The sequence below is a fragment of the Rissa tridactyla genome, chromosome 5 (genome assembly GCF_028500815.1).
Source record: "Rissa tridactyla isolate bRisTri1 chromosome 5, bRisTri1.patW.cur.20221130, whole genome shotgun sequence".
Taxonomy (NCBI): domain Eukaryota; kingdom Metazoa; phylum Chordata; class Aves; order Charadriiformes; family Laridae; genus Rissa; species Rissa tridactyla.
In genome coordinates this window covers 76,385,352-76,401,446 of record NC_071470.1, presented here as the reverse complement: position 1 = coordinate 76,401,446, position 16,095 = coordinate 76,385,352, and the positions used below count along the sequence as shown (strand labels likewise).

The window sequence follows — 16,095 nt, the reverse complement described above, 5'->3', positions numbered from 1 at the left end:
TTCAGGGCCGTGGGGGAACCCAAGTACTGGGATATATTGCTTATGTCTCCGGAAAGGAAAAGGAGAGCTCTGGAGATGTGAGCTGGCTCCTACAGCTCCAAGAGCCACAGGGCAGTCACTGCCGCTCGCTGAGAAAACCTGGCTTGTCCTCGGCAGGAAATGCTTGTCCCCGTCCTCCAGTACAGACGGCAGAGCAGTGGTGGTGGGGTCTGGCCAGCAAACCCTGCGCTGGGACAAAGCATTCTCTTCCCTGCCACCCTTGCTGGGAAACAACATCCTCTCGCAGTGGGAGCGCTCGGGGCGGCTCTGGGCTGCAGCGCAGGTGAGAATGCGAGCAGCGTAACGCTGGCTTACGGCCAACCGCGTTTCTTCTTACCATTCTTCCTCCTTTTTATTTTTCGCTCCCCACCCCAAAGCATGGGAATGTAGTAATTGCATTTTGACCCAGTTTCCAAAATCACTGTAGCATAGACTTTGAAGCAGGGGGGGGAGCCACTTAAGAGTGAAACCCAGCCATTAGCTAGTACCAGGAACATCAGCAGGCTGTTAGAAGTATGCACTAACAGCCTTGTAGAACAACTCTTATCCTACGCGTTTTTATGGGGGGGCGGGGGGGAATTGCATTTACATTTTTTGGTATTTGATCCGTGATACGCGAAACTTAGAAGACAGAGTTCAGGTTGACTTTAGGTGAAGTACTCTAAGCATAGATGCTTGTGTAAAGTGCCTGGATTTTCAAAACTTGGCTGGAGATTTCATGGCAGCCTTTCTTGTGGTTATTTCTGGCACCTCTGGCTGCCAGTTGGAACGCGGGGCTACAGATATGTGTGGAAGTGGAAAGGAATGGGTGTGAGCGCTTGTGTCGAGTAGGAGCCTTTTAATAGAAACAGGCTTGGTTTAAGATGGGTTTTTGAAATGAGCAAAGACTTGGGGAGCAGATGTAGGTATGAAATCCAAACCAATTTCCTCATTCCGGCTATTAATACGAGAGGGGAAAAACGGTCCTTTGAAGTGATTTTCAAACACCAATTAATACCCCCCTGGAATCTCCCCATCAACTCAGTAAGAAGTCTTGATGTGAGAAGGAAGTTGGAATTTAACCTCACGAAATAAGATAGGCGGCAAAGTAGAAAGAAGAGACCAGGGAGCTGTTGTCCCGAGCGATGGGAATACAGTTTTACCTGGCTTTGGCTGCCACCGGGCCACCTCTGAGCTGGGTAGTCCATTGCATTGTGCCAGGGAGGGCGTCCCAGAAGCGGATGCTCCAGGTGGAGAGCTTGTTTCCACTTGGAACCACTGTGGAACTCTCACCCTTCTGGGATCTCACTGTAATATACGTTAAGTGTTAATACATTTCAGGGGGAAAAAGGGTTGAGCTAATGCTACTTCTAGGGAATAGGTGGCACCTGGAATAGTTGCACGATAGGCCTAGGAATGCCACCGGTGCTTGGACATGGATTACACTGGCTCTTCGGCAGTAGAGAAGGAGGATGTCAGTGCCTTGGGCTGCATTTTGCCACCGAAAGCAAGACTGAACGTGAAGACAAAATCGTGCTCTGGAAGGCAAGTCTTTGCTCCTCCACTGCAGAGAGTAAGAAGTCTGCAAGACATTTTGGAAGAAAATGCTCTAGTCTCGGAGGACCACCTGGTAGGGTGCCTTGAGGATGTCTTCTCCCTTGGTGGGGAAGGATGGGAGCTTTCAGATGGGACCACGAGTGTGGGGGGAAAACACCAGCGAAAAGTTCAAGGCTCTGAGAGATGGAGATGTTCCTCATCTGTTTGTACTAATAAAATGATATGTGAGATTCTCCAAAGGCAATATTTGATTCTGGTGTTGTGTAAGCATAAAATGAAAGCTTGCCCTTTGACAGCACTACTATTTTCTTAAAATGCTCCACCAGAACATGCTGTCCCTTCCTATCTGTCAATACTCCGTCGTGCCCTGAGTCCCGTAAAACACACAGAACACAATGTTGTCCCAAGACAGTCGTCTCCTGTTGCTACATAAATGTTGAGGTGAAGCCTGAGTTTATTAGTTTTTAAGGCAGAAGGTATTGTTTCTGCACATTTTTACTTCATACAGTGCCTTAATTTTTATTAGTCTTAAGGTGATGATGTGCCTTGACTTTATTTTGCTTGCTGGAAGCCTGAAGCAGTTGAGGCCGATCGCATACTTCATCTCTCTTGTACGCGGCAGCCTGGTCCCCGAAGCCGTTCTTGCAGGTTAGTGCTTCTGAGGTGCTTCACAACAAGGCTCCGCTGCCCAACCGTGCCCTTTGTTGCAGAGCACCAGGCGGTCCTTGCCCTTGAACTTCAGCTCAACAAATCGCCTCCTTCCCCTGGAGAGGAGATAGGGGTTTGTTCTGATGTGGGCTGTTTGCTGCAGCCTTCTTGAGGGACTGCTGCTGGAGGGAACCGCAGGAGGTATTTAAATAGGTGGTTTCAGCAACAGGTCTTGTGGGTAGATTTCTCCTCGGTGCAGTTCCTCTGAACTCGCTGGTGTTGACTTATGTAAAGCACACAGCTCAGCTATTGCTGAACGCCGCGAGCAACGGTCAGAATGTTCAACGGGGTTGGCTGGGGAGGGTCTTCATACCTAAAGGTATCTGTCCAAAGGTGGTGTGTTGCCTTTGGGTGATTTCAACTCGGGTTGCTTCACCCTTCCTTTGTCATGAATCCCTAAGATCATAGAATCACAGGATGGTTTGGGTGGGAAGGGACCTTAAAGCCCACCCAGTGCCACCTCCTGCCCTGGGGAGGGACACCTGCCACCAGCCCAGGCTGCTCCCAGCCCTGTCCAGCCTGGCCTTGAACCCCTCCAGGGATGGGGCAGCCACAGCTTCTCTGGGCAACCTGGGCCAGTGTCCCACCGCCCTCACAGCCAAGAATTTCTTCCTCAGATCTCATCTCAATCTCCCCTCTTTCAGTTTAAAACCATTCCCCCTCGTCCCATGGCTCCCCTCCCTGCTCCAGAGTCCCTCCCCAGCTTTCCTGGAGCCCCTTGAGGGACTGGAAGGTTTCCCCGAGCCTTCTCTTCCCCAGGCTGAACCCCCCCCAACTCTCAGCCTGTCCTCGTAGGATCTGGGGCTACACACTGGGAGCTGCTCCTCGTCAGCCTGGGCTCGTGGAAGCTGCTGGAGCAGAAGGCTGCTGGGCTGGCAAGAGCCTTGAGAGAACAGCCAGTTTTGTGATTGTTGTTTGCTATAAAACAGTCTGTTTCTGTTGGAATTACCCAACAAATAGTTAAAAAACCATTACGTCCTCAAAGCTTTATTTATAGAGCGCACATTTCTGGCTCAATATGACCTGCCAGTGTTTGTTTTTAAATGTTTTGTTTAGGATATATTTATATAAAAGAGGAGTGAAAGAGCAAGAGATGTGACAGTCCAAAGTAGTGAATGATAATGCCGCTGTTTAATTATTTGAAAAGAAAAGCAAACTTTTCTGATGACCCGCAATAGGCAATGGGATAACACAGTGAAGCCCTTCCCAAAGGAAAAAGAAACAACAATGAACCAGCCCTTGGTATGCAGCGTTATAAATTGTGTCCTGCGTAAAAATGACCGGGAGTTTAGAAATGAAATGACAGAAGGGAAAATATGAGTGAGTTTAACTTTATTGCAGTTACCACTTGTTCCTGGGTAGCCTTTTTCTCCTGATAAAAAGAGGTTCCCCCCAGGGGAGGGAAAAATAGGCAACACTTTAAAAGCTCATCAATGGAAATGCTGCTATTCACTGGGAATAAAAAGCGTGTATTATTAAAATAGGAAAAAGTTTACAGGTAAAGAGCTGAGATGACCTGAGAAGAAGAACCATTTAGATCAATATCTGTTGTTTAACTTGGCCAAGCAAGGGAAAAACAATGTTCCAAGAACAGTAACCCAAACAGCACTGGAAATCAATTAATGATTAATTGTCTGGAGCTAAGCAATATAGATCTCCGTGGACTTTACTATGTGGTTTCCTGTTGTGATCATTTTATAGGTTGTTTATTTTTTCTTTCAAATATGTGTCACAAGTCATCACCTGAGGAGGACGCTCTGGTGTGTATATGGGTGGATTAGATAAAGTTGGTAATTTATCAATGCAGTAGCTGTGTTACTGATGCGGCCTTTGGAATAAGAGGGAGCCACCCATGTCTTGACTTCATGGTTGCGGAGATGCCAAATTTCCCGTAAATATTCCGTCTGTGGCTTGTTCTGTCAAAAAAGTTTGGTTCTGTTCCATCAGATTTGACCACAAGGAAAGCCCTTCCGACCCAGTGGCGTAGTCCTGGATGCGTTCACCTTGTGAAGAGAGCCCTCCCCCCCAACAGGGATTCCACAAGGAAGTTGCTTTTTGCTGTATTTTGGATTTCCTACTGCTGCCTTTTGGCATCTCCAAAACGCTGCGGAGGTATCCGCCGAGCATTTCACCTCGATGGAGGCTGTCAGATAGAGGACACCTTTTGAAGAAGACTGTAATAGCTGATCTTGGGCCTTACCAGCTGGAGAGCTGTTAGGTTGGCATCCCTTAGCTGAGCCTGGAGCTACCACTGGAAGGAAAGTTCTGCTTCAGAATGACCGTACCGTGTTCCACCTTTTGGGGGCTTGGCAGTTATGTATCCCGCTGGGATTTTTTTTGCACTGGGAAAAGATGCCGTCTCGAATTAAGTGAATCCCAGTGACCTGCCGTTCAAGCTGCTCTTCCCTGCAGGATATTCGGTGCTCGAGACCAGATGCTGTCAGTGTAAGAGAGGCAAGGATGCAATTTTAGGGGAGGGGACTGAGTTTGTTTTCCTTGTACATTGTCTCCTAACCTTAATGCCTGTCGCCATCTGCTTCTTGGAAGGTATCTTCAGCCCGAGGGTAAGAAGGCTTGTTGAGGGGGCTGCTGATTTTTGATGGGAAGTTACAAGTTTTGTCTGTGCTGGTCATGTTGGTGGACTTGGCCTTGCACTGAGAGTGGGTGAGATTTCTCCACGTCCTTCCACCCAGTGATAAAAGTTTTAGAAGCTTTTCTGAGCTGGTGTGCAGTGAGAAGGATTTTGATAGACAGTGGTTAATGCTTTATAAGGATTTGGTGCTTGGAAGAATCGATCTGGACAGCAGTACAGGTGCTATACAAAAGGACTGGAGGGAGTGGTGGCCCGTGTCTCAGAACTTTGACTTTGTTCTTTTCTTTTTTTTTTTTTTTTTTTTTTTTTTTTTTTTAAGCCCAGGATGCCAATAGCTGAGGAATGAGGAAGAGAAAGAAACTCATGTAAATGACAGCGGGGGGAGAAAGTGGGGAAAGAATAAATCCTCCTGATGTAAATACAGCCCCCGTCCTTAGCAGCCCCCCCATATCCATCATACAGCAGAGAAGCGCTTCCAGTTCTGTACCCCATTTTCCTGTAGCTACAATTAGCTTTTAGCTAAGGGGGGGGTTGACTTTAGCCCTATGATTTTTCTCCTGTCCTGAGACATGGAAAAAAAAAAAATAATCTGTGTCCCTTCTGACCTGCTTTCTGCGGGAGCTCGCTCTGAAGCAGGGGGGAGGCGATGTGTTTGAAAGCACAGCAGTGCTCCAGCCGGTGGGGCCGCCCCGTCCCTGAGCCCCCTCCTCCCGTCCTCATCCTAGAGGGGCCGAGCATTTGTTATTTCAGTATCCCAATGGTTGTAGGTGGCGGAAGCGCGTGTTTCGGCCTCCTGTGCCCTGGTGCTTTTTGTGGGTGTATAAACAAACACACTTTCTTTATTTTAACAAAGCCCTTATGTTTTTGGCTCTCTGACTGGTTTGGCTTCCTGCCCTCTAGCACGGAGTGGGACACCACTTCAGGCACACAAAATCGGCTTTTTCCACTGCTGCCTGAGGTCGGGGTGCTCCAGCTGTCCCGCAGGATGCCCAGCTTGCTGCAAAGGGGACCACCCCGGACCCTCGCCTCTGCCGGGGGGAAGCGGGGATGGTCTGGGGGTGCCTGTGGCTGGGAAAGGGGGGGGGCAGGTTCCCAGCAGAGGGCCCCCGAGCAGCACGGATGCCTCGGGCGGGCTCCCTGCCTCTCCGGGGCTCCTCCTGTACTCGACAGGCACGGCAGGGCCATGCGTGGAGGAGTTGCTCTTGCTGGAAAGACGCGGGATGTTTTTGCAAGGAAATAGGAGGGTTTTGGAAAACGCAATCCTGGAAGTAGAGACCGGCAGGTCTTGGCAAAGCACAAACTTGTGTTGCTTCCCAGATGCGTAGCACACAACGCTTATTTTCATATGTTCTGATCTCTAAGTGTTTAACCTCCTATCCTTAACTAGAGATCTGCTCAAGAAGCTTTTGAGGCGAGTACGTTGGGCTATCAGAAGTGATCAGGAGTACTGGAAGGTACCAGACGCAATTGACCCCGACTGTGAAATCCCCATCGCTCTCTTCTCCTTTTGACGTGAGTGAAGAGACTGTTGTGGCCTGTGTGGTTATCAGAGGGAGCCAGGATTGCTCATTGCTCTCAAGCGGAGGTGATGTATTATTAACGATAAGCACATCAAGCACACATTGCCAAAAAAAAAAAAAAAGCAACCCAACAACCTTAAGCCGCCAGCATTCGATCCTGTCTTACATCAGCTGAATGTTTTTCAGCACCTCCTGTTTCTGCCTCTTTCGAAAGATGCAAAGTGTGAGCCGGCGCAGGGGAACTGAGTGGGAATTTGGCGATTTGCTGCGTGGGGTCCTGCGTGTGGTGTCACAGTGAGTGGGCGGGCGGGCGCTCGGTCAGGGCCTGAATTTGGGGCTCTTACGGAGTCCGAAAAGTCAGTTCCCCGTTGAACATTGTTTTCACAGGTAACTAGAAAATGCAGAACCTGCTAATCAAGTTTGAAAAGCCAATCGGTTTACTTAGGTTAGGCCTTTAATAACCAGCTGTCAGGTAATGCTTGCCGAGACGTTGGGTTCTGTGTAGTTTTCCTGGGAAGTGGATGGCAAGGATGGACAAGCCCTGTCTCTTGGTGACTTCAACACAAGTGGGGACTACAAATATGAGAGCTACAGAATTGTTTTTCATGGTTGCCCGTAGAGATCAGCGCTGTTGGACTAACTCAGCTGTACCGCTAAGGAATGTAACGGAGGGATTCATTGCATTGCGTTTGACAGCTCGGATGAGCTGCATACCTCTATCGTTTTTGAAACAAACCCCAAACCCTGATGTCCTTAGGAATAGCCGTGATCAAGGATTGAGCCCTGAAAATCTGCATGATTGGTTTTGTTGATGTAAAGAGGGTTACTTGCACGTACAAGTGTTTTCACGGTTGAGCCTGAGTTGCTTTTTGAGCAACCTGGTCTAGTGGGAGGTGTCCCTGCCCAGCGAAGGAGTTTGGAACTGGGTGATCTTTAAGGTCCCTTCCAACCCAAACCATCTGTGATTGTCAGTGATGGCTTGGCACTGACCATTTGTCAACAAACTAAAAAGATATAAAAAGCCTCTTAGACAAGTATAAATGCTTGTCTCTCTGCACTTAGTTCTTTCTAATTGAAATAGTTTTATCCTCTGAAACTTCCTGACTTAGACAGAATTACTCCTGCCTTAATCCAACGCAAATATTTTATCACTCAGTCGTCTGCACAAACCCCTGGAAATGCAGGAGCTGCCAGTTTCCATCTAGTTCAGCGTCGTCCCTGACTGACAACGCTGTGGTCAGCACAAGCGGCTTCTGAGGAACCGACCAGAAATGCTGCGAGATATATTTATGGAATAACCTGCCCATGGGGAAAGTTTTCCCCTCCCGGTTCCACTGAGCATGTGCGTTTGTGTATTCTCTAATCTCTACCGTCATCACTTGGGCTGTTCTCATTATCCGTATAGATGTCAAATGCTCTCACTGACAGCGTGCGACCTCGCAGGGAAATTGTGCGCTGGATGAGAAGGCAGAAAAAGAATTTCTGTGTATCTCGGGGAGGGTGATATCTCATCCCGTGCTGTGGTTGAGGGAGGCTTTGACTGCCTTGGTGGTGAGCGGGAGGCTGGCTTTAGCCAAGGCTGGTGGCACACCTCTTCTTCACAAAGCCTTTGTGCAGGGCTGAAGCCAGCGGAGTTGAAAGGCAGGTTTAAACAGACAGCCGAGGACTTCCCGAATGGCCCTCGTTCTTCATTGCCTGCTCTGTGAACGGCAAGCTAGCGGGCTTTCGTCCTGAGTGACGAGCTTATCTCCCTTTATTAAATCAAACAGGAAAAAATATTGGAAATGACTGGGTAGTATTTAAGAGGGAATATGCGGGCCAAAGCGTGTAAGGAATGCCAAAAGGTTCATAGATATGGCATGTCGGACAAGTCGGCTCTAGCTGATGGGGTTTTATTTTGTCAATCACAGTGACGGACAGGATTATTAGGTCATTTTGGGTGTTTGTACGTGGAGCGTACTCATTTCCAAACTTGGCCCCTTGGCTCTTGATTTAAAGACTCCTGGAAGTAGGTTTGGTAGGGTTTTAGATCATTAAATGTAGCGATGGTATATTTAAAGACTGACTTAAAATCATGCATCCTGGTGTCACAACATTTTTTAGCCAGAAAATCAAATGCATAGGTTTAAGATGAGAGTGGTTTAAGTCACAGGGAATTGCGAGGAAATGGAATTGCGATGGGAGTTATTTAGGTTTGTTACTGAAATAGCGAGCGAAGAGCCAGCTGCTGAGGAGCATCCAAGAGGTGCTTTCCCTGAGGGATCTGAACACTTGGGGGGGGATCCTAAACCCCCACTAATTGTCTAAGTGGCGAGAAGCAACAGCAATCTTCTGCGGTAGCTAACACGCCTTTTCTTCAGGGGCTTCCTGGTTCATTTATAAATAGGAGTGAAGTCGAAGGTACAAACTAACAGGAATTTCTTTAGGGAGTTAAAGCATGAAGAGAGTCCTTGACTCTGAGCCGTGGCCTACGCCTTCGGAAGAGGGGAAGGTGTGGAGTTACTGGGGTTTGGACTCGAGTATGCAAAGCTTCTCAATTGATTTAGTGCTTTGCTTTTGCTTGTTAATACAGGGACTGTCATGAGTTGAAATGAAATATAGCTCTAAGGGGTGCAAGTCATCGCTGTGCTGTCAGTGACCCACTGGAAACCCATTTAACCATTTAACAACAGGTACCTAAGGAATTTATTGTATTAAAGAGAGCAGAAAAGCTCCAGCCCTGACCAATTCCTGCGCAGGATCCTGAGATCTTTCAGGAAAACACTAAAAAGGGGGTGAGGGAAGACTGGCTTAGAGACAATGACCTGTTTTCAAGGGCTGGGGGGAGCGCGGAGGTGACGGCAGCGGAAGGGAGAGGGGGAATTCAGCAGGCGGATGGCTTCTGCAGTGCCCTTGCTCCGCTTTGCAGGTGCTGCGGTTTCTGGTGCTGCTTTTTTGCCTGTCCAATAGATTGCGTATTATTCCCTAATACAGAAATGGGACGGGTGACAAAAGCGGAGCTCGGTAGTTGAGGAGTGGCTGAAGTTGCCGTGTGGTAACCCTAAACCTGGCTGAAGAAGTGGAGTTTTTCCTCTACAGAGCTACAATAGTCTCCTTTGTTCCCCCGAGCGTCCATGTCCTTTCTGCTGATGGATTGCTGTTCTGCCGTGTTAATCGTGAGCCGTTTGCAGACTCTCGTTGTTTAAAAATATTTTATGGATCTCGTCACCTTGGCCTGGATGGGAAAGCTCAGTGCAAGAGCCGCAGCTTACTGAAGAAGGTTTGGGATATTGGAATTAGTGCTCTCCTCTAACCCCCATCTGGAAAGAACTTTTTGAAGGGCAATTAGTGTAAATAGGGTGCGTGCGAGAGAGAGAGAGAGGGGAGCTAAGACTACACGTGGGTGATGGGTGAGCCTTGTCATGCTGGAAGCTAAGGAGGAGCGGCCTGTAAGATAGTATTTCCTTGCAAAATTATAATAAACTGCTCGAATGATGTTGTCTGCATCTTTTTGCCTGTTCTTTTGCTCTGTAGTATGTGCTTTTGGCCAAGATGCTGCCTCGGTTGTGTGTTTTCGGGGGTGGGAGCGTGACCTCCTCCCTGGCAGACTGCAGCTATCCCTGCGGTGTCATCCCGTCCTGTATCCCACCACTTGCTTTGTTGGAGGGTGGCTGGGCATCTCTTGGACTGAGGAAGAGGGTGGCCACAGAAAAGTGGTTGGGGGGGGCAGCTATAAAACCCTGTAAGGGAAGAAGTGATGGAAAAAGTGCCGTGAGGTGGCTTTGGGGCAGTGTGCGGCCGCAGCCAGCCCCGCAGGGGGTTGGCGGAGGGGCTGGGTGGGTTCCCACGGGGACACCCCGCCCGCCGGTCCCCTCGGCGGAGCACCTGCCCGCGGCCGGCGGGGCTCGGGGCCGGGGAGGCGGGCTCGCCGGTAGCCCCGGCAGCCCGGGCAGACTCCTCCTCCGTCCTCCCCGCCCCGGGGCCCCGTGACGGCGGCCGAGCCGATGCGGCGGGGGATGGGATGGGACGGGATGGGAGCGGGCGAGGGGACGTCCGAGCCTGCCGAGGGCTTTAAATGCCGGCCGGGGCGGGCTCCGCCAGCACAGCCGCTCCGCCTCGCCGCTCGGTCGCCGGCCCGGAGCCGCCAGCGGGTGGGCAGGCAGGCGGGTATATAGGCAGAGGGATCGGGTATAGCTGCTGTAGGCGGGGGTGCGCGGCCATGCCCCGCTGAAGCCCCCCCACCCCCGCCGCTCCCCGCCCGCCCCGCGGCTGCCCCGCAGCCCCCCGCCCGCCGCCGCGCTGGAGCCGGAGCGCCGCAAACCCGAGCCCCGGAGGTAAGGGGTGTGGGGGGGACGGACACGGCGGGGGGGCTTGGTGGGGGGGACCCGGAGGGCACCCGGAGCACCTGCCCGCCCGGCCGGTCCCTTTGGGCAGTCAGCATCCCGGGCGGGAGGGGAGCGGCGTCCCCCCGGCGCTTGGGGCTGCGGGAACGGAGCCGCTCCGAGCGGGGAGTGGGAAGACCCGCAGGTTTCCCCCCCGCCTCGGCTTCTCTCCTGCAGAGTTCGCCTTTAGACGTGCCCTTCTCTGGTGCTCGTTAGCTTGGCGGTACTTTAAAAATTCCTCACGGTGTTTGGAAACTTTTTTTTTTTTACAGTTTCAATTTATCTTCGCTTTAGTGAGCCATCAGCAGCCGCCCGTTGAAGGAAATCCTATTTCCTCTTAAGTTTTTTAGCGTTCCACCTGGTACGTGGCCTTATGGTGATATTTTCCTCGCCCTAAAAGCAGCTGAGAAGAGCTCCCGGCTTCTTGGTTTCCCTTTTGGCAGCTTCCTGCTGAGCGCTGCAGCCCAGAGCCGCTCTGCTCCGCAGCGAACATGGAAATGAGAATTTAATCATCCTTTTGTTCACATACCTTTGGTTGGCTTTTTTTTTTTTTAATAGCAATGTTAATTATTAATGGCTTTTCCGTTTCGTTAGGAGAGCATCCTTTCAGTCCTTGCATTCAGGAGGAGCCGGTGCACCTGGAGGTGCCAAGAGGTTGCTGGCACTGTGCGGTGTGGGACGAGTGCCGGGCTCTTCGGGCATCAGGAGCTGGATGTAATCATCTTACAGAGCTGCTGTACGTAAAGTTAGGTTTTAGGGCAAATCCCAGCAGTAGCAGCTCCTCGGAGAAATACTCCATGTGCTGTAGACTCTTGCCCTTTTGGGGAGGTGCAGTTTGCTGTGCATCTCAGAGTGACTCTGTGCTTAGGCTGCTACCTGCTCAGTGGCTTTATTGTTCTGGTCGTTCCTGAAATGTACCTATTTTCCGTTTAAAAAAAAAAAGGAAGCAAACTAGCTAGCTGGATTTAACAAAATGTGCAGAGTTGGATATTGAGTGTGGGAATAGAATTTGGTATTTAGTAATCCCTGATGTGATAGTCTGCAGGAACGTGCCTGGTTCTTACTTTGTTGATAATTTAAAGGAAATTGTTCGTGCATTAAGAGCAAGGTACAGAGCCCCCCCACACACCCCAACCAAAAATCCCCAACACTTAAGGCTCCCAAACCCCAGCAACTATTTAACGATAGACTTAGTTTTGTCGTAGTAGTTTCTGATCATATGCAGAAGGATTAAATGGGGTTGTTTGCCACCTCTGTGCGTGTGCTGGTTCACGTGGATGCGCGTATGCGAACTGATTTGTCCCAGCCTGTGCCCTTCCTTCCCTGGCCTGCCCTTCTGGGCCGAGAGACCTTTCCCGGTGACTTCTGTCATGTCAGATTGTAGAGCTGAGTTCTGCGGGGCTGCATTTCAGCTGGCGATTGGAGTTCTCAGTAACTTCACCTGCCTGTGAGTGTCAGTGTGGTCTGAAGCGTGAATGTCAGTACAAGCCGCGGTGATGCTTTTCCTGTGATTTCCACCCTCCCCCCCCGCCCCGGTTAGATGCCAGTGCGAAGTAAACCCAGACTTTTAAGTTTCAAAACAAATATCATGGGAAGGATTTGCTTGTAACTTATCCTTCACTGCTACCAAGGGTGAATTTCACGTTTGTAAAAGCAGTGCCTGGACTTTTAAGGTAGAGGCTACTCTAAGCTGAATTTCCAAGATGTGAAGGGGCTGGGAACGATAGAGGAATGAGGGATATAACCTAGGAGGAGCTGTGTTGCTGCTGTCCGGAGTTGAAACCAGGGTGAGAGGGAATTATGGATTGGTTTTTTTCCTTTTTTTTTTTTTTTTTTTTTTTTTTTGTCTTTCAGTCACTGGGGGGAGGAGGAGGGATGAAGTTTTCATTTGTGTGCACAGGGCATTCCTCGCGAGTGAACACCCTGTACACATCCATTCACCTCCCAGCAAGGTCCGGCAGGTTTTTCTGTGCCTCCTAACTGGGAATAGTATTCGTTTTAACTTCTATGTTACAATTTTAAATCTTGAAGCTCCTCTGCAGTCAGAAAACACCCTCGTATTCTGGTGGTGCGTTGTGGTATTCCTCACAGCAGGGTTTTAAAGGAGTTTTGTAGAGGAGCTTTCAAGACGTGCTTTCCCAGCCCGCTGTGGGTGTAGGGCGAATGCTTGGGTCACTGATGGCTTACGCTGATAAGAAAAGGTTCAATTTGTGCACAAAGTGCAGTTGACAGGGAAAAAAAAAACCTCTTTGTGAAAGGAAAGTCTGTAACTCCTTTTGTTTTCTGATCTACCTGCTTATGGGAGAGGGCGCCTTGCTCATGTGCAGCGTTCTTCCCACAAAGGTGGAGAAGCCGTTGGTGTTCCTGTCTGAAGGATTTGTAACTGCGCTGCCACCTTGAAGAGCCGTAATAAATAACAAGCTGGAAGGTGTTTTGGGCAAGGTTGTGAATGAAAATTGCCGTGCGAGAGGGTAAAGAGAAAACCTGTTGTTGTTGTTCTGAGTTTGCCAACAGCTGTTTTCAGGTAGAAGTTCTTAGAGGCGGAGATGCTGTCCAGCCAGAGAGAAGCCATTGCAAAGGGAAGGTGTTGCCTCGACGGAGCAAAGATCTACTGGATGAAATAGGTGCTTCAGGAGGGTGGGTGCATGAAAACGCTTGCTCCCGTAAAAAAAAGTATTGGGAACAGAAAGTGATGCTCCTGTGTGCCTACGTGCCGGTCTGTTAGAGTGGATTTGCTAGTCTTCTGGGTTTTTTTTTAAATTTAATTTTATGTTATTACATTGTTGTATGTGTCCCTATCAAAACCAGCATAGCTCTTACTGGTTTGCACTCGAATGCCTTCTTATGGGTTGGGAGCACCCGAGGACTTTCGTCTGGGTTTAAAGATGCCCTGTTGAAAACAGTGTTGACAGCATTCGAAGCCTGGTGCTACGGCATCGGGTCGTTCCCTCGGTGGCGCTGGTACAAATGACTTCATTGCGTAGCGAGATAGCATCCTTGTCACGCTCCAGTGACCTGCCTTTCACATAGTTTCTTTGTGCGTGAGAGTTAGAATTTGAACTCTTGCTTTGAGCAAATTAAAAGGGTTCTGATAACTACTATCAGGTTTTCTCGTTCGAAGTCAATTAGCTGCTTCCGGCTTCAAATCCATTTAGAAGGCTCAAAAGGGAGTGCTCTTTGAAAATCCAGTAATAGCAGTTTACGGTTAATATTGATAAAGGAGCGTGTCCCTGTCATTGTGCTACTTCTGGTGGAAGGAAAGCTTCTCTTTTGTGCTCCTTCTAAATAAGAGAACTGGAATGGGGAGGCAGAACTCTTGCTCTTATCTATGTTTCAGTGTGTGGCCTGAAATTTAAATAACAGCAATAAAATTTTCAAGGTTGCGGTGAAGTCCTAGAACCGTTGAGACCAATGCTTCTGCCCCCCTGCCCTTGAACCTGGAGGTGCCGTAGCATCTCGTTTCTGCTGAGTTTGCTCAGGATTGTGTGCAGTTGGTGGCAGGAATCCTTTTTGTTGCTGTTGGACAGTGTTGAAGACAATTACGCCACCCATAAAACATGTGTGCCATAAGTAAAAAGCTACAGAACTTCAAAAATACTTGCTTAAATCTGTGCCGCAGCCTGCCGGCGTGCTTGCTCTCGGGTAAATCTCTACCATCCTCTCTCTAGACCTTCATGACTCAATACGGAATAGTGGCTTCAAGGAGGGGCCATAGTCTTTCAGGTCAAAGCTTGCATGGAGATTGAGCTCAAAGATATTATGACGTGGAGTTAGCTGTTAAGCCTTGAAAATTAGTGCCTGATTTGAGTTACGATGGAAATACCTCCTCTGAAATGAAAGCGTTAAGGACGGTGCGGTAGCCGTTGGGCATCTAGGAGGACGCGATGTCCATTGCGTTGCGTGTCTCTGACCTGAGGGGCTGCGTGGTGACCTGCCGAGCCAGGACACGCTGTGGTATCAGTTTTCCTTGTGTTTTTGAACTGGCCAACTATATTAAATGAAGAGGTAGAAATGTCACTGAATTACTCTCCTGCAATTCTTAGCTTTTCACATAAGGAACTTCTGAAGCTGCCCCAAGGACTATCAGTGGAGAGAATTTGCATGAGCGGTATGGGAGAAGCAGCAGAAAATCAGAGAAACCTACATCTCGGTTCTTGGCATTCAGTTCTCTTTGGTTTGGAATTGTGGATTTCTGTCCAAATTTCGAGCCGCGTTGATAAAAGGAGAGCGGGGCTCAGACCATACAATAGTCAGCTGTGATCCATACTGTTCGAGTGTGACGGATCCTGCTGCGCACATCAGAGGGAGTTGCAAAGGGCCCTATTTTTAGCAGGTTTTCTCACCAGAAAAATCAGAAGAGATGATTTGACATCGCCAAAATCGGAATCCTTTTAATTTGCAGCTCAAATGAACTGTCAACATCCGAATTCCAGAAATGTGTGCTGTTAGCGGAGCTAAAGCTGCTGCAAAAGTAAAACAAAGACTGGAGGGGGATTTTTGGGTTTTTTTAAATGTGTGTGTATTGTTTATATATATAAATGTGCGTCTAGAGAGAGAGAAAATGTGGCTAATTTATTAGTATTTACTAATTTATTAGTATTCATTACTCCTAGGGAAATCCTTTAAGGGTGGGGGGGGAAATCTTCCAAGTTGCAGCATTTCGTATCCTATTTTTGTTATGTGACTACATTTATAGGGGAACAGGGTCATATTTCTATTTTACTACTATATTTTCTATTTTACTACTACGCTTGCTTAATAATCTGTGTTAAATCAGACTTGAAATAAGCCTTAATTGTCCTTCTGTAAGTACTGATCCATACGTCTCCCATCTCAGAGTGAGTCTTGAAGAGCTGAACTGGGTGGTAGGAATTGTTTGCGTTACTTCTTTTAAGACTGAGGATTACCAAAATCCCTTTATTCTGTTATTAGTCATAATTATAAAAATTGCTTCATTCAATTCTACTGTTACCATAATAAATGCAAATATTTAAAAATACTCTGAAATACAAAAAGGTTGGATTGATGAGCGATATAATTTTCCTCGCCTTGTAGGCAAACTGTTCCTGGAAGGTGCATGTTTTGTCTGGGTTTCAGAGGAGAAAAGCCTGGATCCAGCCAGAGACAGAAATAAATTGCATTTCTTTCTAAATCGGAGCGGGCTTGTCTGTGTTCCTCCTTTTTACACGTCTTTCAGGGTCTGCTTTTTCAGCTTATTTTTTACATAATGTTTTCATTTCCGTTAGCTATGGATTTCTTTGCTACGTTTTTTTTTTGAGGGTGGTTTGGAACTTTTGGGTTTTGATCCGTTTGAGTTTTCCTCCTGCTAAATCTGGAA

At 48.5% G+C, this 16,095-nt stretch overlaps 1 protein-coding gene across 15 annotated transcripts in view; it reads left to right on the top strand.

Annotated features, from left to right (window-relative positions):
- Window positions 1–16,095, top strand: part of SLC4A4 (solute carrier family 4 member 4) — a 215,152-nt gene that overhangs the window by 32,260 nt on the left and 166,797 nt on the right. The window contains exon 1 of one of the 15 annotated variants that reach the window (XM_054202266.1): window positions 10,646–10,709. The exons of the other annotated variants lie outside the window; for them this stretch is intronic. The gene's annotated coding sequence lies outside the window, so the exon portion shown is untranslated. Of the gene's footprint in view, window positions 1–10,645; window positions 10,710–16,095 lie in introns of those variants that run through there. 15 annotated transcript variants of the gene reach the window in all.